The following is a 13,077-nucleotide window of genomic DNA, read 5'->3' on the forward strand; positions in this document are numbered from 1 at the left end:
GCTAAACAAAAGAACAAAAACAAAAACCATGGAGTTATCCTTCATTCTTCTATTTTCCCCCAACCCCATTTCTAATCCTTCAGGAAATCCTGTTGGCTCTGCTGTCAAAACATACAGAATTGATCCATTTTTTATCACGTTCATTATGATCACCATAGTTCAACCTGCCGAATATTTTGCCCACATTACTGCCTTGGTCATCTAACAGGTCTCTCTGCTTCCACACTTGCACCTCCTGTGGTCTACACTCAACACAACAGGCAGGGTAATTTTTTTAAAACATAAGTTAGATTATGCCCTTCTCCTCAAAATCATCAACTGGCCTCCCATTTCATTCAATATAAATACCAAACACTTTTTAATGGCCGAATGGGCTTTCAAGGTTGGCCCCTCCACTGCTTCTCTAGCCTCATTTCCTACTCTTTTCCCTAAAGCTCAACTTCCCAGTCACACTGGTCTCCACTGAAGCCCCCTGTCCAGGGCCTTGCCTTATCCCTCATCCCTCTTCCTGGAACACTCTTTTCCCAGGTGTCCCCGTGACTCCCTCCCTCCTTTTCTTCAGATCTTGTGCAGATGCCACTTTATTAGTGGGACTTTCCTGGTTACTGGATATAAAATAACACCACCTGCTCTAAATTGGTACTACCGTGATTCATTTTTCTGTACAACACTTAGCGTTATTTGTCATACTATGTTTATTTGTTAATTTATTTGTTAATTTGTTTATTGTCTACCTTCTCCCACCTGGAAAATATATGTTCCAAGAGGGCAACGTTAATGAACATATGACTAAATATCCGTGTAACACAGATCGGTGCTTCCTACACCTGAGGGATCATCACAGTCATCTGAATAGCCTGTTAAAAACGAAAACTTCCAGATGTTTTTGCTTAGTCACTGCAGTATCCAAAAGGCTGGTAAAATAATATTTGCTGCATAGCAAATGCTCAATAAATATTTGTTAAATGAATGAAGGACAGAATGTGTGAATGATCATAGAGATTCACTCCTCACTCTTCAGGGGGTGAAATGTTTGATTTTATTTCCCTTTTTATAATGCATTTCTTACTATGTGTAACATTTGGTATGAGACAGCAAAACAAATAGAAGGTAGATTGTCATTCAATGCCACAGAGCAATCTTCCCCAATCTTCAACCATTTGAGTTCCACCTCTACCCTTTTGCGATAGTATTTTTGTCTAAATTAACATTATGTATAGTAAATAGAAGGTAAATATAAAAATAAGTTCCAAGGGATTCTTGGTGTCTAATGGAACAAAGTGATTCTCACAGAGCTCTTTTCTTTTATTTAATTTTCTATAGGTGATTTTACCCCCAGTACCTCTTAAAGCCTGCTTTGAAATTAGATTTCAGGCCGTATCTTTAAGATAAGCATACCATATTCATCCATTTCATATACTGTGCCACCTAGAATAATCTCTAGACCTGCCATGGACTTGGGCTATGCTTTAAGTAGTACTACCTCAGAAAAAGACAGAAGATATACCAGAAAAATGAAAACGTATCACTTAAGGCTAAGTTTCTGCCCTCTAGAACCTTACGAATCTATCTGGTTCTGGGATTAGATAATGAACTAACTATCAATGCAGTGTGGACCACTGCTTCCTGAATTTAGAGGATTACGACAATTATTCGAGTGGCTTATTAAAAATGCAAATTTCCACACTTCTTTCTTTCAGAGATTTATTTAGTATATCTGAAGTAGAGGTTGGGAAGCTGAATGTTGCACAAGTTCCACAAATGATTCTGATGGCAGCGAGCTGTTTGAACCACTGCTGTAGACAATAAAGGTTAGTGAACTAGAGCAGGGTTGTCATCCCCTGGAATGAGATTGTCAGGTGTTGAAAATTTCATTGAACTTTGAATAATATAGGTCAGCCTCAGGTAGACAAACGTAAGTTGGAGTGGAGAAGAGCAAATTTATGCAATGGTATAATTAGATGTAACAGTTCTGGTACTCTCCTCTCTAAGTAACAATACACAACTAAAAGAATCTGAAGCCGTAAGGATGTTTATTAGCCATTTAACAAGAATTCTGGATGTGGGGCGTATTTTAGGCTTAGCTAATTCAGGAGCTCGATGATGCCATCAAAGGAGGATGCTTTTCTAGACTTGAGCGAACCACCATTCTTGATGGTTTGACTTTCACTGTTAGGATTACCCTGTCATGGTTGCTGCATGGCTGCTGAGCTCCAGACGTCATGTGCTCATACAGTTACATCCATGAAATATATGTAAGAGGAAATATGAGGAGTTTCCCCTTACACGTCTTTTGATTAGGAAGGAAAACTATTCCCAAAGCCTCTTAGCAGAATTCCCCAGGACTGTGTCACATGTCCAAGTCTGATATTCAAAATTGTCTGATAAGATAGAGTATCTGATGCTTTCAGCTTTTATAATGCAGGGTAAACTGTGCCAGAAAATAAGAAAACAGGGATAATGCCTGGTTAGATGGGCAGCCAAAAGTGTCGGAATAAAAATGGTGATTCCTTAGTGTAAAGCTACAGGAGCGCACATTTTAAATTTAAAGTTGTGAACACTGCTCTCCCCTTCACCTTTCTTGCCAAGACAAAGCCTTTTTCTGGCCCTCAGGAGTATAGTGAAACATTTTTGTGAGTAAAAGAATGAAGATAAGAAAGTGGATTTGAGGAGTAGTTGCTTTGGTATCACTATCTTTATATGAATTTTACTCGCCTTTTTCTTTCATACCTAGTTGGAAGTGTTGTAGAGGGAGGGTTTTGATGATATATGTAGGATCTTATTCATGAGTGGCCACTGAAAATGTTTAGTTCTTTTTGAAATAAACTTTTAGCTTTAGAATAGTTTCAGATTTACAGGAAGATTGTGAAGATAGTATAGAGTTCCTGTACACCCTACACTGTTTCTCCTGATGTTAATATCTTGTATATTTAACCCATTTAAGTATATAATTATAGTCACGTGTCACATGTGTCATATAAGACATATTTGTCACAATTCATGAGTTAGTACTTTATTCAAATTTCCTTCATTTTGACCTAATGTCTTTTTTGTTGTCGTTGTCCCAGGATCCCATCCAGGGTCCTACGTGAGTTGTTATGTCCCCTCAGGTACTTCTGTCTGTTAAAGTTTCTCAGACTTTCCTTGCTTTGAATGTTCTTGACAGTTTTGAGGAGTACTTGTCAGGTGCTTTGTAGAAATCCCTCAAGTGGGATCTGTCTGATGTTTTTCTCATGATTAGCCTGGAATAATGTGTTTTTGGGAGGATGACCGTAGAGGTAAAGTTTGCCTCTCATCACATCCTATCAAGGGAGCACACTAGCAACATGAGTTATCACTGTTGATATTGACCTTGATTACCTGGCAGAGTCAGTGTCTGTCAGGTTTCTCCCTGTAAAGTTACTCTTTTTCCCTCTTCTCATACTCTGCTCTTTGGGAAAAGGCCACCAGGAGCAGCCGATTCTTAAGGAGTGGGGAGTTATGCTCCATCTCCTTGAGGGAGGATCTATATAAACTATCTGGAATTCTTTTGGACAGATTAGCCTGCTCTCCCCCATTTATTTATTCAATCACTTATTAATATCAGTCTGAACTGATGAATATGCATTTTATACTTTGAGTTATAGTCCACTATTACTTTATTCTCTTGCTCAAATTGTTCCAGCTTTGGCCGCTGGGAGCTCTTTCAGTTGGTTGTCTTCTCTTTGACATAATCCCATTATTGTGTATGTGTGTGTGTGTTTATGTGGATGTTTTAACACTTGCTTCCTGGCACTACAAGGTGCTTCGGGCTCATCTTGTATATTTCGTGCCATATTCCTAAAGTGAGCCGTTCCTTCAAGGAGCCTTGGTTCCTGTCATTGGCGAATGGTGTTAGCAAGATCTGGGTGCTAGGTGCCATGGTCTCCAGGCCCTCTCAGCTGACAAACCAAGGAAATACACGTCTGTATGTGATTGGCCCTCCGTATCCATGGGTTCTGCATCTGTGGATTCAACCAACTGCAGATCCAAAGGCCTCCGATGCTTGTGTCTGTACTGAATGTGTACAGGCTTTTTTTTTTTTTTTTGTCATTTTCACTAAACAATACAGTATAACAACTATTTACATAGCATTTATGTTGTATTAGTTATTCTAAGTAATCTAGAGATGATTTAAAGTACACGGGAAGATGTGTATAGGTTATATGGAAACACTATGCCATTTTATATAAGGGACTAGAGCGTCCTCAGATTTTGATGTCTATGGGGGATCCTGGAACCAATCCCCAGCAGATACCAAGGGACAACTGTATACACACAGCTATAAATATTTATATATTGTATATATCTCTTTCTCTATTAAACTAAATGTGAGTTCATATGATATCTCCAACTCTAGTCCATCACTACATGGATCATTCTAACCTGTCTCTTTGCTTGTCTCTAACATCCCATTCCAACAATGAGAAACCTGGCTCCTACCATCCACCATCCATTTACTTAAGTTTTCAGTTACAGTATCATTTCAAAATTGTTAACCTATACCCTTGACCCTTGTAGGCAGCTACTTTATCAGCTGGGGTACAGTGCTTATGTACAGTTCCCTGTGCCTTTAGTATTTCAAATTCCACTTATTTCTAAAGTTCTAGAGTCAGCATCTTTTACCCAATCCCTTTTGTGAAGTTGTTTCATATATTTGTATAATTGTTGGATTCTTTTGTCACGTTCTGCTTTCCATCCTGTGATCCCTGACCTCCTAAATGATTTTTTTTTGTTTGCATATGTTAAGGTTCATACTTGGTGCTGCAAAGTTCTGTGGGTTCTGACAAATGCATTGAGTCATATATCTACCTTTACAGTATCATACAGAATAGTTCCACTGCCCTAACAATACTCCATGCCCCGCCTATTCATTTCTCCCTCCTCCCTCCCCTCAAAACCTCTGGCAACTATTGATTTTTTTTTTAACTGCTATTTTTTTTTTTTTACTGTATCTATAGTTTTGCCTTTACCAGGATGTCACATAGTTGGAATCATATAGCATGCAGCCTTTTCAGACTGGCTTCTTTCAATGAGAAGTATGCATTTAAGATCTGTCCATATCTTCTCATGTCTTGATAGTTCATTCTTTTTTATTGCCTGAAAGTGTTCTGTTGTATGGGTGGGATAACAAATAGTTTTGCTTATTCATTCACCTTTTGAAAACATCTCGGTTGCTTCAAGTTTTGGCAATTAATGAATAAAGTTGCTATATATATTTATGTACTATTTTTGATGTGTGGACATATGTTTTCAAATCAGTTGGATAGATACCTAGAAGTGTGTTTGCTGGATTGTATTATTCAGCTGAGTATATGTTCGGCTTTATAAGAAACTGGCAAACCATCTTCCAAAGTGGCTAACCATTTTGCATTTCCACCAACAGTGAATAAAAGTTCCTGTTACTCTGTGATTGGGTTTATCAGGTTTTTGGATTTGGGCTATGTAGTGGTACCTCATTGTTTTAATTTGTATTTTCCAAAGTAGAGCATCTTTTCATATGTTTATTTGCTTATGTGTATATCTTCTTTGGTGAGGTGCATGATCAGATCATTTGTGTTTTAAAAATTTGGATTGTTTTTCTCTTATTGGTGATTTTAAAAGTTCTTTGTATATTTTGGGTATAAGTCCTTTATGCGTCTTTTTTCCCCAACATTTTAAGTATTTCATTCCACTCTCTTCATGCTTATATGATTTCTGATGAGAAGTCTGCTGCAATTCCTATTTTTGTTACCTCTACAGGTAAGATATTTTTTCCCCTCTAGCTTCTTTCAAGATTTTGTTTGCCTCTGCCTTTCTGTAGTTTGAATACAACATGCCTAAGTATGGATATTTTATTTTCTGTCTTTGTTTATTTTTGTTTTTATTTTATTTTCATTTTTTTATTTTGATACTTATCCTGCTCATTATTCTGTGAGTTTCCTGGATATGCAGTTTGGTGTCTGTCATTAATTTTGGAAAATTCTTGGTCATTATTATTTCAATATTTTGAATATTGAATGTTCAGAATTTTCTTTAGGTTCTTTCTTGAGTTTTCATCTCTCTCTTACATTCCCCATCTTTTCTTATGTGTACTCTATTCTTCCATTAAACCCTTAATATATTAATCATAGTTATTTTAAACTCTCTGTCTGATAATTCCAACAGTTCTGTCCTATCTGGGTCTGGCTCAGATGAGTGCTTTGTCTCTTCAGTCTGTGTTTTTTCTAGCTTAAGCATGCTTGCAATATTTTGTTGAAAGCTATTGTGTTAGGCAATAGAAACTGAGGTAAATAGGCCTTTGGTATGAGGATTTATAGTAGTCTGCCTAGGGCTTGGGCTGTGTTTATTGATTGCTATAGCTGTAGGTTCCAGAGACTTCCAGTTCCTCTGGGTCTTTGCTGTTGTCTCCTCTCTTGACTTTGAGCTTCTTTAAGTACTCCTTCTCAAAGAGAGAGTCTGTCATGTAGCTCTTTCAGCTGTAATCCGTGGTTAGTATACCAGAGCTTTTTTTATGTAGTGGTAAGGTATGGGGATATTCTAACTAAATTTCAGTTTTTTAGTGGCCCTGTGTCTTGGAGCGATGAGCTTCACAATTGTTACTCCACTGGTATACCTTTTATTCTCCTTGTCTCCTACTTTTTTTCCCTGGCTGCAGCCTTCCCAATTAATTTCCTTGAAGCCTTGAGCCCTGTTGACTATGATTTCTTTCCCCCTTAGGTGAGACAAGAAGGCTTGAGGGGACTGGAGAAGGAGGAATGCCCAACTAGGATAAGGCTCTGGAAAAGTCTTTTTCTCTGGAGAGAAGGTCTATGTTATGGAGAAGGCTCTGGGTGTATTTCACATCGATTACTCTTTCTCTTCTGTGCCAGAGCCAAGAGGGGATCTTTCTTAGATCTTCACAGTGAGCACCTGGTGGGATTCCTGGAGATAAAGCCTATGAAAGCATCTTGTTCCCTTAAGACTGTAGCCTTAGGTGTTTCTCACTGTTACACCAGACCACACTCAGTCTCCAGAAACTTGTCAAAATTACCGTATGTAGCAGATTGAATTGTGTCCCTGCAAAAAGATATGTTCAATTTCTTGAGGAGCCCACCTCCTGGCCAAAAGCCTATGTGTGATTTTTCAGGCCCAACCGTAGCCTCACCAGGAAAAGCTGACCTACACCAGACTTGGTGGACAGTCAATGAACTATCTCTGAAGGAAGCCACAGTCAAGGTCTCAGACCCTTTTGGTCAACCATCCTGCTACACATATCTGCATTCTTAACCTAGGCACCTGCATTTGAAAGCCTTTTTACTGAGGCCTTCCACAGGCACATCTGTCAAGGCCTCCTCACTTGGGGGAAGGTCCTTTGAAAACATTTTTTCTCCACTCTGACTCAGTACTCAGTACTTTTCCACTTCTAGTCCGTCCGCTCATCTTCCTTCCGTCTCCTAGGTCCAAAAAAAACACAGGAGTTTTTTGTTGGGGCTGTCCTCGGCAGTGAGAAAACTTCCTATATCTGTGCTGACCCATCTAGCCCTCCACAAGCACCATTCCATGGGGAAAAATAGGGCAGAGGAGGGTCAGTGCTCTCTGTGGTTTAGGCCTTTGCTTTTACTATGGCAGTAAGTGAGTAAAGGCTTGACTGTTACTTTGATTGGCTTGTTGGTTAATTGATTACTCTAAAACTTGGCAACTCAGCTCTCTCCTGCCCACCTCACCTTTTGCCAGTCCTAAGCCCTGTAGTTGTGAATGAGACTTTATTTGGAAATAGGGTCTTTGCATATGTAATCGAGTTAAGATGAGATCATACTCAATGAGGGTAGGCCATAAACCCAATGACTAGTGTCTTTTTCGGAGAAAGGAGAGGGAGATTTGAACACAGAGACACAAACACACACAAAGGGAAGACAGCCATGTGATGATAGAGGCAAAAATTGGAGTGATGCAGCTACATGCTAAAAAATGACAAGAATTTCCTGCAACTACCAGAAAGTAGGAAGAGAAAATGAAAGAATAATTTCCAGAGCTTTCAGAGGGAATATGGGCCTGCCTACACCTTGAATTTGGATTTCTAGCCTCCAGAACTGTGAGAGAATAAATCTTTGTTGTTTTACGCTACCAGTTTATAATAATTTTTTATGGCAGCCATAGGAAGCTAGTACAGATTTTGGTACTGGTGAGTGGGGTGCTGCTGTAACAAATATGTAAAAATGTGGAAGTGGCTTTGGGATTTGGTAGTGGTAGAGGCTGGAAGAATTTTGAGGCACGTGATAGAAAAAGCCTATTGTACCTTGAAGAGATTGTTGATGGAAACATGGAGGTTAAAGGTGTTTCTACTGAGGTCTCAGGTGGAAATGAGGAACATGGTATTGGAAACTGGAGGAAAAGTAATCCTTGTTGTAAAATAGTAGGAAACTTGGCTGAACTGTGTTCTACTGTTTGTGGAAAATAGAACGTGTAAGCAATGAGTTGGGATATTTTGCCTAGGAGATTTCCACACAAAGTATTGAAGGCCTGGTCTGATTTATCCTTGATGATTATAGTAAAATGTGAGAAGAAAGAGATAAATTAAGGAGGGAATTTTTAATCAACAGCAGAACTTGATGATTTAGAAAAATCTCAGCCTACCTATATTCCAAAAGATGCTAAAACATATTCTGCAGTGAGCACCAAGGATGTAGCTGGGCCACCTTCTGCTGGAGAGATTAGGTGTGTGATTCGCGGTTCCAATCAACCATCTCAGCAAAAGTGAGGAATAGAGATGTGGTTATCCAGGAGGACCTGTGGAGAACCCTCATGTCTAACAGTGGGGATGTCCTTGAAATCCTTGGAAGACCCATAGGGTTTTGAGAATGTTGTGCTACCAAAACCACTGCCAGTTTGGATTAAAAGGGAGAAAGATGGGATGAAATGAAGGAAGACTGTCAGATTTCTGGGATTCTCCAGGCAGGAAGAGGGCCAGTGAAGCTACTTAATTACAAAAAGGTGTTTTCCTTCAAGAAATGGAAAGAATGACTCAAATGACAGAGCTGCCAGCTGAGAGAGAGGGGGCACCCCTGCAGAGGCAGGAGAGGATGGGGCCACTGCCATGGGCCATGAGCACAGAGGAGAGCGCATAGAGCCACAGAAGATTGTTCTCAGACCTTGAAACTTGATGGAATTTGTCCTGGTGGGTTTCAGACTTGGGACCTGTGACCCCTCTCTTCCGTCCAGCCTCTCCCTTTTGGAATGGGAATGACTTTCTTATTCCTATCCCACCAGTGTATTTTGGAGGCAGATAATTTGTGTTCTAATTTCACATGTCCGCAGATAGAGAGGAATTTTGCCCCAGGAGGAAATATTCCCAGAGTCTCACACATGCCTGATTTAGATGATGAAATTTGGGACTTTTGGAGTTGATCATATTTAAAAGAGATTTTGGACTTACAGTTAATATTGAAATGGGTTAAGTCTTTTGGGGTTATTGGAATGGGGTAAATGTATTTGCCTGTAGGAAGAACATGAATTTTGGGGGCCAGAGGGCAGTTTGTAGTGGGTTGAATTGTGTTCTCCCAAAAAGATATGTTCACGTCCTAACCCCCAGGACATGTGAAAGTGATCTTACTTGGAAATAGGATCTTTGCAGATGTAATCAAGTTAGGTGAGGTTATACTGGATCAGAATGACTGGTGTCTTTATCAGAGAAAGGAGAGGGAGATTTCTGATTATAATAAAATGTGAGAGAAAAGAGATAAATTGAGAAAGGAATGATTAAGCAAAATGGAACTGGAATTTGATGATTTGGAAAAATATCAGCCTATTTATATTGCACAGAGAGGCAAGACACAGAGGGAAGACCCAGAGATACACAGAGAGGAAACAGCACATGAAGGCAGAGGCAGAAATTGGAATGATGTGGCTACAAGTCAAGGAACGTCAAGATTTGCCGGCACTCACCAGAAAGTAGGAAGAGGCAAGAAAAGATTCTTCTCTAGAGCCTTCACAGGGAGAATGCCCTGGCCACACCTTGATTTTGAACTTCTGGCCTCCAGAACTGTGAGAGAGTAAATTTCTGTTATTTTGAGCCACCCAATTTGTGGTCATTTATTATGGCCGTGTTAGGAAAGAATACACCGTTTAAATTTGGGCTCTAGCAGCTTCTATCCAGAAGACAAAGCAAATCTTAGCTTTGTCTCTCCAGATGAGCCTATCTCTCCAGATTTCAGGCTGGTAGTTTACTTTGCAAACTCAGTTCTCTGATAAGTCCAAGAAAAGTCATTGATTTTTGTGTGTGCATATGTCCATTGTTTTTTGCAAGGTTGGGAATGATGATTTCTGAAGTCTTTATATGTCAGAGCTGAAACTGAAGCTTTCTCTAATAGGTTATTTTTGAACTATATTCCTATTTTTTCCCATTTGACATTTCTTTCTACCTTTTGACAAATGTTCTATGCAATATGTGAGTTTGTTTACTGAAAGGTCTCTATCATGGAATGCTCTCTTACTCTTTCAGCTTCTGACAATATTATACTTATTTGTCAAGTCCCAGGTCAGAATGTCAGCTACTCCATGAAATTTTAGGGACATTCCTTTATTATAGTGCACATTAAATTATATTTCATCATTCAAAAATAAATGTCCTTTGTATCTTTTATGTATTGGATGCTCTTATCTCAGTTATAATTGAACAATTGTTTTTTAATTTGTTGTTTAATATTTGTTTTTCACTTTAGAATGCTATTTTCATAAGTGAAAGAGATGTGTTCTTATTGTTTAACATGTATCTCCATTCATTCATTGAGCAAATTTTTTTTTTTAAAGATTGGCACCTGAGCTAACATCTGTTGCCAATCTTCTTTTTTTTCCTTCTCCCCAAAGCCCCCAGTACATAGTTGTATATTCTAGTTATGAGTGCCTCTGGTTGTGCTATGTGGGGTGCTGCCTCAACATGACCTGATGAGCAGTGCCATGTCTGCGCCCAGGATCTGAACCAGCAAAACCCTGGGCTGCCGAAGTGGAGACCACTTAACCACTCAGCCATGGGGCGGGCCCCTGAACAAATATTTTTGAGTGTTTACTAAGTGCTAGGCATTAGACTAGGAACCGGGGATATTAGTAACAGGAAAATTGTATTCCCAGACCTCTTTCAGTGAAGTAGTGGAGGAAATAAACACACACACACACACACACACTCTCCTTCTCTCTCTAAATGACTATGTAAATAGTAATAATCACCATGAAGGAAATAAATGGGATGCTTGGAATTAAGACTAACTGTATGTGTCATGGGCCAGTCAGGACAGACTTCTCTTCAGAGGTGACATTTAGGCTGAGATCTGAAGGATGAGAAGGAATGAGACACCAGAGAATTGTAGAATTGTGTCCAGCTTTCCAGACTGAGAAATCACATGTATGGCACTAGGTGGAAAGGAATTGGACTTTTTTTCATGCTATGAACTCCTGAGTCAACAACTATACCCCACATCTTTGTGTTCATAACGGATAGCAGCACATGGTAGGAGAGTTTGGCACCAGGGAAGGAAGAGGAGTTGGTGAGTAGGTTGACATTTGTTAGTTGCCTGGTAGCTGTCAAACACTATATTGGACTCACATGTTATTTAATTTAATTTCACAATATCCTTGAAAGGCATTATCATTTTTTATGTGGAAGAGGAAACAGAGCCTCAGAAGAGCCAAGTTTCTAATCCAAGGCCATAGAAATAGTAAGTGGGAAAAGGCAGGATATGAACCCAGGAGTATATGATACCCAATTTCTTACCCTATTCACCGTATTTTGTTGCTTCCTGACAACAAATGACTGTTGAGTAAATTAATAAATTAAGGCTGGAAAACCTTCTGAATACAGACGTTTAAATCATCATCATGCTATAGTGGATTTAAAATTTTATCTTAAATATTCTTGATTGGATATTTAAGTTATCTAAATTGCATGTGGATATATTGTTCTATCCTGGTTTTGTAATACACTGCTTATTGCTATGACAACCATTTGTAATGAACCAATGTTTACTAGGCCTCCATAGAAGCTCAGGTTTTCAATCTGGATATTTATGTCTTAGAAGCAGGAGTGAAAATGTCAACTTGTGGACAATCATTAAGCAGTGGGGTTTATAACCTCACCCAATATAGAATGTGTAGCATTCAAATGAACAAAACAAATGCATTTTGGGCAAAGTTTGGAGACATTTTGTATTCGGTGGGTTCTAACATTTAAGACCCTTTTCACCTATAGCCTCTGCAGCTGATAGCCTTCTGTTCACCAGCGTGGAAAAATATGTTTCGTATTAAGTGGTGGCAGAAGCATCTGTTTCTGTCATTTCAACTGCACATCAACTTCATTGCATATATGCAAATGATGTAAGCTGTTAAAAATGAGCCCTGTGGTGTAATTGACTTTCCATTAAGGATGGTGAAACTTGTTACTCTCCTAGACCTCCGTTTAGCCCGTGGGTAAGCTGTGAGTGCAGTTCATGGCCAGAGTCTTGGAATATCTGAGCTCTTTAGGGAAGGCCAACGCCAGGTTGCAGGTGTGTAGGAAGATCCTAGGTATATTTTTGACGTCAGTTGGGAGAGAGAGTTAATTAAGTGGACAGAGCCCTGGGCGACAGTCAGAGAATCTGATTCCAAGTGTTAGTCTGCCCTGAACAGCTGTGTGAACCTGGGCAAACTGATTTTATTCCTCATAGAGTGAGATGTGTGAAGGGCTTAGCCATCTAGTGGGATAGACATTGGGCATCGCAATGTGTGAAAAACCAACTGCTCTGATGGTTTTAAGTAGTATAATGACATGGTATTTAACAACTTGGAATCTTGAAAGCAAAAAAGTTTTTTCTCATTTTAGTTTTCTCTTGATTAGTTTAATTTCCTCAGAAGAAAGTCTGGGCTTGGTGCTGATGAGTCCCTATGACCTCTCTAATACTTTGTAATCTCCTTTTTTCACAGAGGGAGGCCCAAATTCAGTCTTTGACTATAAATAGCTAACTGAAATGCAATAATGCTATTTTGTTTTCAATATATCCATTTTTCTGATTACTTTCTATTTGTGGCAAATGCTACTGTTAGTTACTTTCAACTTTTTTCATCGGAAATACA

The 13,077-nt window shown here is 39.2% G+C and overlaps 1 long non-coding RNA gene across 1 annotated transcript in view; it reads right to left on the reverse strand.

Annotated features, from left to right (window-relative positions):
- Positions 1-6,050: 6,050 nt before the first annotated feature.
- LOC138917265 (uncharacterized) overlaps positions 6,051-13,077 on the reverse strand; it is a 46,193-nt gene continuing 39,166 nt past the window's right edge. Inside the window, exons 4-5 of the long non-coding RNA XR_011425019.1 lie at positions 9,922-10,018; positions 6,051-7,433 (exon numbers count right to left, since the gene is read on the reverse strand). This is a non-coding gene — a long non-coding RNA (uncharacterized lncRNA). The remainder of the gene's footprint in view (positions 7,434-9,921; positions 10,019-13,077) is intronic.

The sequence above is a fragment of the Equus caballus genome, chromosome 14, assembly GCF_041296265.1.
Source record: "Equus caballus isolate H_3958 breed thoroughbred chromosome 14, TB-T2T, whole genome shotgun sequence".
In the NCBI taxonomy this organism is placed as follows: Eukaryota; Metazoa; Chordata; class Mammalia; order Perissodactyla; family Equidae; genus Equus; species Equus caballus.